This window comes from Capricornis sumatraensis, chromosome 4 (assembly GCF_032405125.1).
Source record: "Capricornis sumatraensis isolate serow.1 chromosome 4, serow.2, whole genome shotgun sequence".
Classification (NCBI taxonomy): Eukaryota; Metazoa; Chordata; class Mammalia; order Artiodactyla; family Bovidae; genus Capricornis; species Capricornis sumatraensis.
This window is the reverse complement of record NC_091072.1, coordinates 72,569,273-72,581,291: the sequence shown is the minus strand read 5'-3', so window position 1 is coordinate 72,581,291 and position 12,019 is coordinate 72,569,273.

Below are 12,019 nucleotides of genomic sequence, written 5' to 3'. Positions count from 1 at the left end.
CGTAAATGAGACAGAGGGGCCCCTGCCACAGAGCCTCCATCCTGGTGGGAGGGGATGTTTGATGGACCTGTGAGCAAATCCATGAATGAGGTCACCGCAGAGGGTAATACAGCAGGGTGATGGGGAGGAGACCTGTGTGCTGACTTTAGGGCAAGCCTTGCCAAGGGGGCGGCGTCTGGGTCAAGACTTGGCCAGGAGGAGGAGGCAGCCAGGCCAAGGGCTGGGGCGCGGTGCTCCTGCCAAAGGGACCACGGGTCAAAGAGTCCTGCTGTGGGAATGAGATGGGCCTGTCTGAGGGTCTGAAAGGAGGCTGGCGTGGTGGGAGCTTAATGAAGCAGTAGGAGAAGAAGGCCTGTGCTCCGGGTGCACCATCCTTGCTCCTGGCCTGACTCCTGGCTTGGGACCACCTCCTCCCCAGCAGATGTCCTCGAATCGCCCCCCTCCTTCCCCTGCACAGCCCGACCACAAATGTGGTCCATTCTACCCCTGAGAAAACTTTGCTCCGTCTCTGGCTGCTGGCCTTACCTCTCACCTAGCCCCCATGTCCATCGGTCCTTCTTGGCCCCCACTTCTCACAGGAACCAGAGTGGTTCTTTTACAAAGGGGAAGCTCGTCAAGCTATTCCCTGCCAAGCTGGAGTCCAAAACATGGTCCCCAAGCTGCTGCTCTCTTGGGTCTCTGCCCCCTCTCCTCGTTGTCTATGTCCTCATTCCATCATGTCTTCTGGGCCTCTGATCGCCCTCCTCCCATTGCCCAACTGGCCCCTTCCCCTCCTTCAGGCCCGGGGCTTCCTGTCAAGCAGTCCCACAGCTCCAGGCTTGCCCCTGATGGTCTTTCCCCAAGTGTTCAGTTACACATCCCGGGTCCCCTTGTCAGGCCAGGGCTGCAAGAACAAGCCTGAGTGTGTTCATTCCTTGCTGCCTTTCCAGTGCAGTTGTAGTGCTCAGCACATAGTAGGTGCTCAGTCAGTACGTGTTGAATGAATGAAAGGTTGAGTTCTACAGAGAGGCCGTGGGAGGAGAGGATGGGGCGTCTGGCCCACCCGGCCCTCAAAGCTGCCTGCCCACCTGTGCACCCACACAGGCACCTCGGCCTCACCCAGCAGCGTCAGCCCTGCCCACCTGACATTCTCTCTGCCTTTGTCTGAACCCGTTAGGCCCTGACCCCGTCCAGCTCCGATTCCCTGCCTGCTCCTGTTCTACTCCACCCGCTTGGCCCTTTGACCTGCGGGTGCAGGAGGCTGCTCCCCTGCCCCAGGCCTGGGCTCCTTCTTGACTCATTTGTCCTCACTTATCAGATTACAGTAGCTTCTCTGGGAGTCGTCTGCACCCGAGACAGCCAGACCCGGGTCTAGCCGGACGCTGACCCAGATGGGGCAATTCCAGGTGATACGAAGTTCAAGGGTGGGCTCAGGTAGCTCGGGTAGCGTGGACAGCAGGTGACTGGAGTTTCATCAAAGGGCAGTGTGTTGGAGGCTTATCCATGCTTCACAGAAGGTACCCAGGGGTGGAGAGGGAGAAGGAGAGGCACCCACGTGCCATCTTCACTGGGTACAGAACATCAAAGGTTTCATTCAGTCATTAACTCGTTCATTCCACTAAGGTCATAAAGCAGTGGTCCCCAACCCCTGGGCCATGGGCTGGTACCAGTCCCGTGGCCTGTTGGGACCTGGATCGCACAGTAGGTGAGCGGCAGGCGAGTGAGGGAAGCTTCATCAGTATGTACAGCCGTTCCCCACTGCTAGCATTACTACCTGAGTTCTGCCTCCTGTCGGATCAGCAGCAACATTGGTTTCTCACGGGAGCTCGAATCCTACTGCGAATTGCGCCTGTGAGAGATCTAGGTTGCGTGTTCCTTATGAGAGTCATCCTGAAGCCAACCCCCTCCCCACCTAGCCCATGGAAGAATTGTCTTTCATGAAACCCATCCTTGGTGCCAAAAAGGTGGGGGCTACTGCTCTAAGGACTTACCCCCATGCCAGGCGCTGCTCTAGACCCTGAGGACGCAGCAGTAACAAAGCAGATAAAAGTCCCTGCTCCTGTGCTGCTGGCCTTCTTGTGAAGGGAGGCAGAAGATGAACACTGCGTGTAATATCAAATAGATATAGAATAGAATCCCGGACGTGTGTCGGTTCCTAGAGCTTCCATAACCAAGTTGCTCAGTTCTAGAGGCCAGGCATCCAAAACTGAGGTGCTGGAGAGCCCTGCTCCCTCCATGACTTTCCAGGAACCTTCCCTTCACTCTTCCAAGCTCACGTGGCTTTCTGGCACCCTTTGGTATTTCTTGCCTGGTACCCCCATAACCCCAACTTCTGTCTGCAGTGTCCTGTGCCGTTTGCCACGGGACACCCGTGTGCCTGGCTCCAAGTGTCTTTTTTCTTAGAAAGACACCAGTCACATTGGAATAAGGACCCTCCCTAGTCCAGTGTGGTCTCACTTTAACTTGACAGATTACCTCTGCAGTGTAAATCGGGTCACGATCCAGGTACAGTGGCTTAGGACTTCAGCACATCTCTTTCTGGGGGGGATACGGTGTATAACAAGTGGTAATAAGCAGGGAGAGTGCATGGAGGGTGTGGGGGCAGGGTGGAAATGATCAGAGAGGTCATGGGGAAGGTGATGTTTAAACGAGGAAGACTGGAGTGAGCAAGAGCGATAGAGCTAAGTGGGGAAAGGGCTCTGGGTGGCAGAGCAGCAGGAGCTGGCAGCCTGAAGAAGGAGGCCCCCCAACCTACCCCACCCCGAGTGGTTGAGGAACAGACATCGGGGAGGCCCAGGGAGCAGGGCCGTGGTGAGGACCGAGGTCAGGGCTAGATGAGGCAGGGGTGAGTGACAGGCTGACCAGGTCTTCCACAGAGACCCAGGACGTGCCCCCTCTCCCACGCTTTCTCAGGAAATCCCCAAAGAACATGCCCTATGCAACCAGAAGACAAGCGGGAAATGATGGTGCAGGGGTGAAGGAAGGCGAGTTCCCCACCAGCAGTGTTCAGGGGGACAGGGATGCCTGGGGGACTGGGCTCCCCAGCTCTCAGGCCCAAGCATCTGTTGACCGATGCTCTTCTCATCCGAGATGGCCAGCAAGTCACACAGCCTCTTCTGGAATGCTGTCCATGTCCCTGGCTGCCACCCTCCCCGGCCCAGATCACACTGGCCTTTGCTGCAGGCCGGAGATATCTCTATATTTTTACAATCTGATTTATTTAGGCTGCGCTGTGTGTTTGCTGCTGTGTGGGCATTGCCTCTAGTTGCGGGGCACGAGCTTCTCCTTGTGGTGGCTTCTCTTGTTGCAGAGTGTGGGCTCAAGGGCAAGCAGGCCTCAGTAGCTGTGGCTCCCTGGCTCTAGAGCGCAGGCTCAGTGGTTGCGGTGCACGGGCTTAGCTGCTTCGTGGCCTGTGGGATCTTCCCTGATCAGGGATCGAACCCATGTCTCCTGCATTGGCAGGTGGATTCTTTACCACTGAGCCACCAGGGAAGCCCTTGAAGATACATTTCAGCAAAGCATGCCGTTAGGGTTCCAAGCTGTGGGGGTAACGTAACCCCCTTGGTGCCTTGTTACCGCGTGAGGGTCCCTGATATTCTCGCCTCACTGGGCACCCTCTGCGTTCTTCTCCGATCATCTGTCTTGTGCAGATCTGCTCCACCGGCTCCAGGGTGCTGTCATGGAGGTGTTCGCAGCCCAGGCCTCTGTAGCCGCCACAGGGGGCGGGGGAGATCCCAGGGCATTCCTGTGCTAGGGTCTCTCTCCTCAGCAACCCGGACCCCTCAGCCCTGAGATAGCGGCTCTTCACCCACAGTTAACAGCACATGTGAACGCTCCTATTTTCATGGCTGTGAACCTCTTCCTTGCCAAACAACAACCTAGCTAAAGGTAAATTTACTTCCTTCCTGGACCGACTCTCATGACAAGAGCCGCCCTCTCAGCCGGAAAGTTCTCTGCCCGAGCCATCTGCTCAAATGTCAGCTCCAGTAGCGTAGGGATTTTTGCTGTTTCGTTCACTGCACACAGAAGGCTATGAGGAAATAGAGTCTGAACGAAAGGCATCGTCCCTTAAGTTTTTTCTTTGATCATGGGGTGGGGAGGAGGGAAAAGCTATAAATGGACCCTAGCCCCTTAGTTTTCTCAAGTGAAAGATGTGATAGTTTCCAGCAATGTGCTAGAACTTAGCTGAGGCACCTGGGAGTGGGACCGGGTGCTGTGCTGCTGGCACGCACAGGAGCTTTAGAGAAATGCCAGCAAAGTTTAAGGGGGACAGTGTGCAGACTTTCAGCTATTGTCATATTCATCTTTTGGATTTAGCAGCAATGAGGTTTTGTGAGGAAATCCAATAACTCCAAAGTGCTTTCAATGCTGTTTGTTTTTTAGACTTCACTGTTTGTGGGTTTGCAAAAAAAAAAAAGAGAGAGAGAGAGAGAAGTGCATTTCTTCCTCTGTGTGCGAGCAGGGTGTAGAGGGCAGGGCTGTGTGACTGGTTGAAGATGGGAGCAGCATGTTCCAGCACCTGGAAGCTCGGTCCAGAGGCTGTGGATACAGCGGGAGCAGAACCCACCATTTCAAAGGCACAGGTGGCGACGAATAGGAGCATCGTGCTGCCAGTTGGGTCCCAAATCTGAAAGTATCTTTTCATTTAAAATGTCTTGATTAAGCACCAAATGTTACAGGAATAGTAGGAGAAATGAATTAAAAGTAGAAACAATAGTTTATCCTTTTGTCATTTGAGAGAAATTATGAATATTTCAAAACCATTTGGTGGGAACCAGGGACTGACGCCCCAGTTCCTTTCCCCCCAGTGGCTAAGGCGGTGTTTCTTAAAGTGGGTGCCATGGTTTTCCAGCTGCAAGGAACTTTAATTGGTGTTGCTTGAAAACAGGGTTCTGTGGTCTAATAAATTTGGGGATTATTGTGTTAGGCAAAATTAAAGAGATTTCTTTATTGCAGTTCTCATAAGAGGCATTGCTATGCCAATATTATGATGAGTCTAAGAGAAGCGCGGAGCACTTCCCAGCAGATTTGACCAAAGAATTGATTTTTTCCCCCTTCTACTCCTCTTTTTTTTTTTTTTTTTAAAAAGAAGCCTCCCATGGGATCACCATTCCAGCCAACAAAGCTCCAGGGAAACATTGAAAACCTTCCTTTTGGAGGAGAAGAAAAACTTTGGAAAAAACCATAGATCACGCCACTTTGGATCATGCATTTCTCTTACTTTGTCAGAACAACAGTATAAAATTAATTTTATTTCCAAGGACTGTAATGCCACACTACTAAATTTAAATTCACATTTTTTTTTTTCCAAAGAGAGTTTTAAAAAACATTTCAGAACTACTACTTATGTGAAACAAATCTCTGCATGGAGCAATGGCCAAATATGTACAAGAATTTTGTACAGGATGAAAATGTGATGCCGGAATTTCAATTTGCCACAACTATTTTACCCAAAGTTCACCATGCTTCATGGTTCTTGTGACATGATAGATCTTGGCTGGTTTCCCTTCAGCAGGATGGTCATGAAGGAAGACCATTCCTCGAAGAGCTGCTTTGCTTGCTTTGGTTTAATCATTCTCTCCTGCCGGTCAGGTACCTTGTTGCCTAAAACGGATTGACTCAGAGATTGGGGTCAGCGGCCTGGGCTGTTGGCTGAGGAGTGGGGATGCGGGGGTGGAGGGCGAGGCTCAGAAGCTTGAAGGCCTGGTGGGCAGGCTCCGTGGGGGAAGTTGGCTGCCCTGGTTGAGAGATTGGTAATGTTTCGTGGGATGAATCTGAGCTTACCCGGCTACGTCTTTTCACCATGTTAAACGTTCTGAATGTAAATTTCAGAGGTGTAACTCTGGCTGCTGTGGTTATGTCTGGCGGTTGTCATGTTGCCTCTGTGGCTGGGCTAAAATAATGGAAGTGAAGAGATTCTGAAAGAAAGGTGTGGCAAAGTCATGTTGTAAAGGAGCCTGTGGGATTGCAGGACTGGTGTGAATTTCTTTCGGAACAATCTATTGTAACTACCAAATATCCTATTGGGGGATCAAATACAATACCAAGAGGGCTAGGCAGGAAAACTAGGGTGCCCCTCCAAGTGACCTGAGATGATTGTTGCATGAGGAATTCAGGCCTGATGGAGTCAGATCTTCTGACTGTTCCAGAGGAGATGGAAATCCAGATTTGGGGGGTATTCTTTGGCTGTGCCATGTGGCATATTTCCCGACCAGTGAGCAAACCCATGCCCCCTGCAATGGAAGCGTGGAGTCTTAACTGCTGGACTTCCAGGGAGGTCTGAAATCCAGATTTTTCAATAAATTCTACTGATTTTAAAATGGAGGTTCCATTAAAGAAGTGGTGTGAATCAATCCCACTTCCACCTGTGGTCTAAGCTGGCCTGTGGGCTACCAGTTAGTGACCAGTGGTGACTGACAAATCTCTATCCCCAGCACTAATTCTTTCCTGAGTGCCGCAGCCACATACAGAACTGCCTACCAGATGTCCGTACGCCTGGATGTCCCAAGGCATCTCAATTTCCCATCGTCCGAAGTTGACCTTGTCATCTCCTCCATGCCTCTTCTTCCTGGGTCCCTGAGCTCAGTGATGATACAGTAAGCCTCCCATCACCCAGGTCACCCTGGGAAGCCTCTTAACATCCATCTCTAGCATCCGTGCCCTCCCCTCCATTTCCTTGCCACTATCTTTGGCCGCTCACCCTCTTTTACCTGGACCACTTCCATAGCCACTTAACTGGTGTTCCCTGACTCTCCATCTTTTCCCTTCCTGTGGAGCTGCACTGTGTGGACACTCTCCAGCCTTCATGCCTGGCCACCTTTGGTCCTGCAGCCTGGAGCCCCTTGTTTACATGCGTAACCCCGGGTTCAGCACAAACCCCGCTCCTGTTTGTATCGGCCACCCCAGGGCCCCACACCTGCCTGCATCACTGTAGCTTCGCATTCTGGTGACCATCTGTCACCAAATTGTCTCTCTTTGTGAGTCTGGCTGAGGGGGGGTGATTAGGGGTGGGAACAGAAGAGACTGGGGAACACCATCCTGAGAAGCACCTGGAGTTAGCAGGAGGCTTTGCCTGCAAGGACACACCTTACTCACGCTGGGATAAGCAGTAAAGAGGGCTTATCAGCTCAACCAACTGGTCAGTGTGGAGGAAGGATGTGCCCCAGGGCTTGTTTGATGCAAGTTCAGTCTGTCAAGCAATGGCACCCCACTCCAGTACTCTTGCCTGGAAAATCCCATGGTCGGAGGAGCCTGGTAGGCTGCAGTCCATGGGGTCGCTAAGAGTCGGACACGACTGAACGACTTCACTTTGACTTTTCACTTTCATGCGTTGGAGAAGGAAATGGCAACCTACTCCAGTGTTCTTGCCTGGAGAATCCCAGGGACGGGGGAGCCTGGTGGGCTACCGTCTATGGGGTCACACAGAGTCGGAAACGACTGAAGTGATTTAGCAGCAGCAGCTGTCAAGACCTGGGGAGTCAGTCTGTCTCCAGGCAGATGTGGTGGCAGCATCCACCCGAGGCTGGCGCCCCCGTGTGACCTAAGAAGGCACAGCAGCCTCCTGGGCTGTGGCTTCCCCATCCAAGTCATGCGAGAGGGAAGATGGTTTGGGAGGCTCTCCTAGAAGGGCGAGGAAGCCACTTTCCAAGGAGCCCGGCAAAAGTGTCCTCGTCCCACGTCGTTCCCCTTACCATGTTCCCCCGACCCCTGTGCCCCCTTTACGCATGCAGTGGTGGAAGTGAGGGAGGGCCATCTGTCTCAGTTTGATCTCCCCCGTCTAAGCCCCAAACTCTGCAAATGTGGAACTGCTCTTCCTCTAAATTTCATTTGTGTGAACTGGTCCCAGGAGCTGCTTCAATTCTTCTGGGCTGGAACCACCAGCGACGGCACTGGTGAATGTCTAGCTCCCTCTAGTGGGGGTTCTGAAAAGGAACGGAATGAGAGGATTGCTGTCGCGGTCAGGTAGCACGGTGCCCCAGCTGCTCCAGCTCCCTCCGCAAGGGTGTGTTGCGACAGGCAGCCTGGCAGTGCCTCCTCTCCCTGCCCCACTGAAGCTGAGGGCGCTTTTCAGGGCTGCAGAACCCAGACCTGAGGCCCTAGGAAGGAAGGCACAGGGCTAGTGGGGTGGGTGTGCAGGGAGGATCCTGAGGGAAGGAGTAGATACCCTTAAGGAGAGGGAAGGACAGGAGGGAGAGGAAGGGGGAGGGAAGGAGAGGGAAGGGGCATTGGGAGGGGGAACTCTCTGGGAAAGTCCCTTCCTTGGAAAGGCTGGGTTTTTAGGTGCATTCCTTAGTGATCCACAAGGGAAAGTCCAAGTCAATTGGAGAGTTAACGGTTTTCTCTCAGAGAAGTTAATTCCCTTTTACCCAAACACTTCAGAAAAGAAATTTGCATATGGAGTAAATGTGCCTTTGGGGGAGATTTAAGGGACATGGTGGCAAAGGGAGCTGGTGTCACTCCCTCTCCTTCCAGGAAGTCCCCAGGGCGACTGATGGCTCCAAAGACGACACAGCAATAGCAGGAAAAATAAGCCAGAGGACATGTGCTGGGGAGATGAGAGACCCCACCTTCTGATGGCTCCCTGAGAGAAGGGGATGCCTCCAGCAAACGCCTGCCTTTTCATCAATGCTGGGGCTGGTGCCCTGGATCTCAACATCTGCTCCCTCCTCCTTCAACATGCCCTTTGCACTGCTGAGGCCAGAAAGCCAGAAATCACCCTCCTCAGACTCCCTTGCAGCTAGAGTGTACCGTGTGTGTGTGTGTGTGTGTGTGTGTGTGTGTGTGTGTGTGTGTGTGTGTGCGCGCGCATGTAGTCGCTCGTGTCTGACTCTTAGCGACCCCATGACCTGTAGCCTGCTAGGCTCCTCTGTCCATGGGATTTTCTAGGAAAGAATACTGGAGTGGGTTACTGTTTCCTCCTGCAGGGGATCTTTCCAACCCACGGATCAAACCCTGCCTCCTGCATTTCCTGCATTGCGGATTCTTTACCACTGAGCCACCTGGGAAGCCCACAGAGTACATCAGGTGTGGCCAAACAGATGCACTTGTACAGGGTTTGAAAGTGCAGTGAGCCCGTTGCTGCAGCAACTCCTGATCTGTGGATGGAGACATGATGTTATGTGTGTATGTCCTTGAACTCAACAGTTCCATCCGAAGCCTCCAGCTCCCTACCTCTCCACCTGCCAGCTGCTGCCTCCACCCAGGATTTTATAAGCACCTAATTCCCTGAATCCCACTCCTCCTTTTTAAGACCTAGATGGGCTTGTTTCCTACTCTGCTGGTACAGTAAGTATACAGAAGAAGCTGGTTTGAATGGAAAACAGAATGCTGAATCTGTTCCTAACAGAGACCTTTGGGTCTGAGAGAGAGAGGGACACAGTAGATTGGAGGAGAGGAGGTGGAGGACCCTCAGAGGGACAAGGTGGGACAGGAGTCCTGTTTCTTTCAAGTAAGGGGGATGAGGGGCAGTGGATACAGGTGTAGGTGAGGCAGAAGCTTGAGAGAGGACAACCAAATGGTGACCTTGCCAAGTTTACCCCTGGACCTCAGATGCCCCGCTTCTTTACTCCCCTTCCTCTTTCCGGGTATTCAGTCAGGATGGAGTTTTAGTGAAACCCAGTGGTCCAGGCATTCCCTCTGCTTCTCAGCCACTGTTGCTCTCTGGAAAGATCTGGTGGGCTCACCGGCTGACACTGAGGTATAAGAAGGGTCAGGCCTACAGCACAGTCTGAAGGGCAGCTGGGGCCCGGGGGGCTTGTTTTAGAATAAAGTCTCTTCAAGATTAAAGACCTGGAACTTCTCTGGCTGCCCACTGGTTGGGATTTTGCCTTCCAATGTAGGGGGTGTGGGTTTGATCCCCATTCGGGGAACTAAGATTCTACATGCCTCATGGCCAAAAAATCCAAAACATAAAACAGAAACAATATTGTAACAAATTCAATAAAAACATTAAGAATGGTCCCTGCCAAAAAAATCTTTAAAAAAAAAAAGATCAAAGACTAAAGCTCTTCAGGGGAATTTGGGCATCTGCTATTGGAAGAGGAGTTGTTTTTGACATTCAGACACTCTGGAGTCAGAGAGAGACGTCAACTGAAGAGATACCCTCAGGTATTATGGGGCTCGGCCCCTAAAAGTATGGCCTCCAATTCTTTGACACTCTTCCCGTTGAAATGGGACTTACGTTCGTTCCCTCCTTAAAACTGGATGGGCTTGAGACCACTGCACCAGTTGGCGCGGTGGACACAATACCATGTGACCTGTAAAGTGTTAGCCGCTCAGTTGTGTCTGACTCTTTGTAGCCCCATGTAGCCTGCCTGCTCCTCTGTCCACGGACTTCTCCAGGCAAGAATACTGGAGTGGGCAGCCACTCCCTTCTCCAGGGGATCTTCCTGACCCAGGGATCGAACCTGGGTCTCCTGCATTGGAGGCGGATTCTTTACCGCCTGAGCCCTTGTGATCTTTAAAGTTAGGTCATAAAGGCCAGGCAGCACTAGCTGGATCTCTGGGAACACTGCTTTTCTGATGTCCCTCTCTGGATGCTTCCTCTTGGGACCCAGTTGTCATCTGTAAGCAGCCACCTGAAGAGGCTCGAGAAGATCCTCCAGTTGAGGGGGCCAGCCCAGTTCAGCTTTTGAATCATCTGGTCCAGACACATGAAGAAAGAAGCTGGAGTGATGATGGCTCCAGCCCCAGACATCCATCCAAACCCCAGCCTCCACCTCGCCACACACCCTGTCCCAACCCCCTGACCCATAGATTCTCTGAACACAATGAACCAGAAGATGTTTATGCTACTGACATGGAAGATGTTGGAAATGTTGTGGCAGCTGCCTGCAGCCTGGGGTCACTGCCCTCATAAGTGCCCTTCTTCTGTGGGAAACCCCCCCATGTCCCATACTTGGTGCGGTGTTGGGGAACCAGGCCTTGATAGAATCACAAAGTTCAACTGCACTTTGTGAGCCCTGCAGACTGACTGTCACAACCCGTCACTCCGACTTGGGGCATGTGGGCTCGGAGTCCTGGCAGACGTATCAAGACATTTCCTGCAGACGGGGTCTCTCCCACCCAGAGAACAGCTTGTCTGCGTTGGGGTCAGTGGTGAGTAATTCTCAGTTTTGTAGGGGGAGCAGGCAGACCTGGATTTGAGACTGGCTCCACCTCTGCTGCCTTGAGCCCTTGTGCAGATTTGGCCACGTCTCCGAGCCTCAGTTTCCCCATCTGTCAAGTGTGTGGTCCCTTGCGGACCCCATATGTCAAGTGGCTGTGATGTGTGAAAAGCTGCGGTGGGAACAGCCATCCTTCTGCGTGGGAACTGGCCTCAGGGGAGACCGCTTGGTTGAACCCGGTGTCCAGGGACGAAAGGCAATGGCTTTTCCCCTGAGTTCCTGGGTTCGCTGGGGTATTAGTCGGGTTATCCATTCGCCATGCATCAGAGACTCAAAATAACAGTGACTTAAACAGATGAAACATGATTTTCTGTCCTATATCGTCTGGCAGGAACATTCCAGGACTGGTGGGGCAGCTACACAGAACCGGGTCTCAGGCTTTTCCTGTTGCTCCACAGCTGCCGGCGAGCACCATCCATGCTGACTTCCACCATCCACGCTGACTTCCACCATCCACGCTGACTTCCACGTCTGACTTCCAGCCAGTGGAAGGGGAAGTGGTGGAGAGAGGGTGTCCCCCAACGTGGAGGCCGGACTCACAACCTCCACTCACCACCTGTTGGCTGTGCTCAGGCACGCGGCAATAGCCGGGAGCCTGGGGTGCTGGGAAGCACAAGGGCACCCATGTGCCCAACGACAGATCAGGGCTCCACTGCTTCTACAGAAGAGGAGAGCAGGCATGAGGGTGGAGCAAAGAAAGTGTCTACTGTAGTGGGCATGGGGGACGCAGGGCCTGGCCCCCACCATCCTTCTGCCCACCTTTCCAACCAACTCACCTGTTGAGGGCATTGAGCCAGGAGCAGCATTGTAGATACAAAAAGACTAGACCCTGCTCTCAGGGAACATGATTTTTCACAAACCGAAGCTGGTGGAGG